The sequence below is a fragment of the Morone saxatilis genome, unplaced genomic scaffold, assembly GCF_004916995.1.
Source record: "Morone saxatilis isolate NCDOM2014 unplaced genomic scaffold, NCSU_SB_2.0 Contig18, whole genome shotgun sequence".
NCBI lineage: Eukaryota > Metazoa > Chordata > Actinopteri > Moronidae > Morone > Morone saxatilis.
Window position 1 is genome coordinate 27,201,957 of NW_023339740.1, and position 5,251 is coordinate 27,207,207.

Genomic DNA, 5,251 nt, shown 5'->3' on the forward strand with positions numbered 1-5,251 from the left:
GACACCATCCAGTCGGAGATCACGCTGGAACCCTCCAGAACACAGTGCAGGCCCACAGGAGCAGGACGCACAGTCCGTCAGAACACGGTGATCCAGCCGGTCCATCTCGCTGCTCCAGCAACTTCACCAGCACAAGAGAACAGCCCAAAAGAAGGACTGCTGATTTGGCGTTTTTTGAACGCGATCGGCCAGTCCTCACCACCACACCCACACTGTACCATTGTATTCTGGCTTCTCAGTAGGACCCAGCCCACACATAGCGCCAGCTTCTTGCTCTTTTGGATGTTGCTTTCAAAAATAACCTTAGTGCCTTGCTGCAACAATATCTCTTCTCGAACTGCATTATTTGAATGTATACATCTTTGAAATCGTGAACGCTATCATCCACGTAACGTGCCCACCATTGCTAGCTTCTTTCAATACTGCAGCTAAAAGAAACGTCAGTGTCCCATCAGAATCCAAAACTCAGCCCGAAGGTTTGATTTGTGGAACAGCATGCGTAAGCATCGTACAGATCCTACGCATACCTCAGATCGAAGGTGATGTTCCAGATCACGATAAAGAGCCATTGTGAAGTAACCGTACTCATCACTCTATCAATCACTACTACTGTGTCAACAAGTAAAAATTTCTGTACATGTAGACCAACATAGCCTCCCTTAGACACTAATATCGAGCTAGCGAACTAGGATTTCTCTTACAATTATGATCGCTAACTAATATACGGATCTAGTTATTATAAAAGGCGAATAATCGGCAGCTGCCCGTCAGGTTCTAACAACCGCCCACTGACATAGCATGCAACAAGGAGCGGCATTAATCACAGCCACTGAAGACCATAAGATCCATCAATGATCGTTAATTCGAACTGGACTGACTCCATCCAACTGTGCTCCAATGCAGCCTGGTATCCTATTACATAATACGAACACTGGTCACGTGATGAACCCAAATCCACATTGCCTCCATACCTAGTACTGGAGTATATTGACTAATCAAGAATATCAAGGATCTTTGGTTAGTGCGCACTTAATGCGGGCTTTACCTCCCCAACCAGCAGTTCCTTTAGTTTTTTTCCCTCATTGTGCTCCTTATTTGCTGTTATATGATTAACAAGCACGTGCCATGTGACCATCTCTTGCATATTGAAGAAAATTAACAACTCAAATTACTTTCACCATTAACTGTTATAATGCCGATTCTTGCGCTGGACTTCAATCACTGTTGCTCTCCATGTGTGAACCAGACGCAACCAGTGTCACAATGCCAACATCTACCTGCAACAGCAATTTTTACCTGTAAGACTCCTTACAGCTCCACTAACCACATACCCACCACTTACTATGGCTTCCTGTTCCCTGGAACAGTACTTTCCAAATCTGAACAGAAGTGAATTGAAATAAAAAAGCTACTACCTCTCAATTTAAATGCACTCCTATGTGTCTGCACCGTTCCCTGTGAAACCCATCTTACACACCCTACTCATAATACAAAAAAAAAAAAGCTAGCAAAGAGCCAGAATCGTGTATCCTAGCCATCCTTTTGTCTTGTTATTCTCTCGCGCTACATACTAACTGAGCACACCAGCGGAGATTGCCTGTCCACAATTTCGTCGCCCTTCATTCATCTCAATGGGAGCGTCATCCCTCCATGTTGGACCTGGCGGAAGCGTCTGTAGGCGCCATGTCAATTCCACTCGACAATCACTCATGTTACAAGGCACCTCTCAATCCCAGTCATTGATCCTAAACACACCACTCCTCACCACTCTGATCGGATGCTGACTATAAGGCATCTGGCATGAAAACGCATCATTTTGAATCCTTATTAATATTCTACCGCTCTATTTCAAACATATGCATATCAAAATCACCAGAAGTTAATCATGACAGCTGTGAACCGCCCATATGCTTACTGAACAGAACAAAAAAAAAAAAAACCAAATGCATGTAAAAGTAAAAGCCGCTAGTCCAGTGTACAACATAATTCAGCTGGCAGCTCGCATAATTGGCCGACAATAGCAGCCAGCCGGCTTAAAGCTATACCTTCCCGCTTGGTACTTGATCCAGCAGCGCCCTGTTAAAGTCACGAATCACTGCGACCAGATCCCTGGGCTCAATCACTCTGGCATCTATTCTAATTCAACAAAGACTCCTACAGAAACACCATTCATGTTGCTGGAAACACTATACTCAATTTCTTTTGGCCTTAAGCGGATCCAGCCATAAACTGTCTACAATATGCCTCGCAAATTGACTATCCCATCCAATCCCAAATCCTTGATTCCCACATAACAGCAGCTCCCATGTCTCTGTGCCAGCTACTGTCACCCTAGACAGTCCCGTGAGGGATGCTGCTGATCAAAGACTGTGTACCGACCCTCCACGACATGGGTAAACAATACCAACTGGCAGATACGACAAGACTGTGTACCTTTTCCTACCATCTACCTTTGCTTAAAATAAGACAGCGAGGAACTAGATATATCACGTCGCATGAGCATATGATGGATGCTGCACCAGCAAGGAGTGCCAAGGGATGCAAAGAAGCAGAAAAGAACAAGAAATTTGGAAATAGGCAGAGCACGCACAGGGTAACCGACAGAGAAGCCCGAGCAACTTCTATCCTGAATTCCATACACATCACACCACGGGCCTGGGACCCAGACATTTTTTAAATCAGAACTGCACAGTTCACTTGTAACTCGAGCAAAGCTTCACTTGACGAATGCAGTCTTTTGCCACTGTATGTAACAGTGCTTGAAGAACTCCAGCGGTCCAAAACGACAGTCCCTGCTAAAGCACCGAAACAGGTCACATTCTTGGATTTGGCAGACCGAAAACTCAAACTACCGGGGTCAACCGCCCAGTTTACCATCCGCTGAGACTAATTGACCCTCACTGCCAGCCATATCCATCCATGTCAATCAGCAACATCAAGCCAAAGCAGCTCCACTACCTATTGCATTTTCATCACAATCGTACAGTCTCAACCATCAAAAATAAAACATGAAGACAACGAGAAAATGAAGAGAAAGCTCTGACGACGCCAAAAGCAATTTGCACTGAGGTTTATTATTATAACGCTAAATAAAAGCATGCTTTATGGCGACATACAATACATTTTTGGCAGTAAATTCCCCAGTTTACCCTGCCATCTGGAGAACTGGCCAACAAAGAATTGGACGTAGCTGCCAGAAAGCTCCTCGAGCAATATCCCTCGCATCAAAAGATCCTCTGTATGTGGTCTAGTCCGCATCCGCAGAGGAAGGGGCGTACAGCGCTATCTCGTTATCGGTGTCCGTCCCGCTGAAATCAAACGGATTGCAAAAATGTCAGTGTTACCATAAACCAACAAGCAAATTTAAGCATGCACTGAAGCCAGAGCCATGATTTTCAAAAAACCCAACTATTACTAGGATTTTGAGATAACCTTAAACATGTGTTTATTTCAGCTCATAACCCATCCGAGCCAATCAAGCACTATTTTCGGCTTTCTTCCACTATCTTGATTTTTTTCTCTTATGTTTGTCCTTTTACTATATATATTTCACTCATTGTTGTGTTTTTTCATATTTTTTTCCTTTTTAAAACCTAATGACTGCGTGCGTTTTCCTTAAATACACGGTACTAAGTTCTACTTGACATTTTTCACTTCAAGAGGACGTCCCTCCTATCCAAGAAGACTCTCCCCCCAACGCCTGACGCATTTCACATCATTGTTTGTTTTGACTCTGGTAGCGTCGCGCCGCCTGTCAGCCAAACATACTAGCAAAGACTAGGATGCTGTCCCCTCTGCAACCCCCCTCGTTTTGTTCTGCTTAGGCCGGGCTACTCTACATGTATCGTGTTCTTTGCGATCTCGGCGCGACTGTCATGCTTAGGGTTTACAGTAGTACTTCTCTTTTTGTCGGACACAGTTGCCGAAACGCACCTCTTCTCTGGATCTTCTAATGAGTGTCCTTAACCTGAAAACGGTGCCTGTTTGTGCTTCTCTTTTTCCATTGTATGTGGGCGACACCTGTCACGTCATATTCGGCGAGTCTCCCAATTGTATTGGAGCTTGGGCGAGCAACCTTGTGAAGGCGACGATGACATCGCCACTCGATCTGCGACACACTAACACAGGCGTGTCGCTTACATACTACAGCATAATTTTAGGGAGTTCCTCTATGAGTCCACGCGACCGGCATCACGTTCAGACATCCAATCATATCAACTAATCGCAGGAGTAAACGCCACCACTCAAGTACACCCTTCCGCACGCCACTGTCGAGCGAAAACCTCGTACAAGAACTACACCCTATAAGAGGAGCCCGGTGATGGGTTAACATCAGCAAGATGAGCCCGAGCCTACCCAAGTACGAACCTAATACATACCAGACTAAGGCTCCTGATAGCGGTTTCACTCCTAGCCTCAACTTTCAATCATCCAGTCGAATCCATCCATCCATTCTAACACTTATCTGTATCTATTACTGCACTCTCCGTTCACTCTTCGGGCTTCTATGTGACTCATTTCATTCATTGGTACGACGGAGAAATATGGACACGTCATTCTATGTAAGTTCCAGTGATCCAAATTACATGACAAAAACTGAACGCGACTCCCTCACCACCCTAAGCAAACCACAAAAGTTCTACATAAAACCTTTGAGGGATTTTGGTTTCTGAAAACCATCCGTCTCCGGGATAACTTCAGTGATGCTGTACTACGGCTTCTGCATTCGCAATTCAAACCAAGTCTCCCCTAGTTCCTACCCCATATATTTCTTAGGAGGAGTGGACAGCGCAAATATAATCGGACACAGACCTTATGCGACGAGTGATCGCAAATGACAAGGGGTCTCAACAGGCTTTCCGGAGGCCATGAACTCGATTGATGCACTGAACAATATGCAACATTTTACTCTGCAAACAAATCCAAGGGCCCGTGAACGTAACCGTGCAACTGTACTCCCATGCATCTTATGTCTATGAAGATCACATCAGTAAGCAGAGAGCCTCATCTCTGAACCAATTCTCTTCACCCCCTCCAGGTACGCTCCCCCCTATTTCACCCGCTGTAGTCTTCACGCTCTCTTTCCTACCAACTCTATCCTTATGTACTACCATCACCTCAATCTTTTCCACCTCTTATCCTTTTCTCCTCCATCTCTTTCCTTGGCTGTCCTTCCTCCTCCCCAGCCCAGCATTTGCTCTCATCTCCCTGACCACGTTCACCCACCCACCCAGCATTGAAAACCCAGACA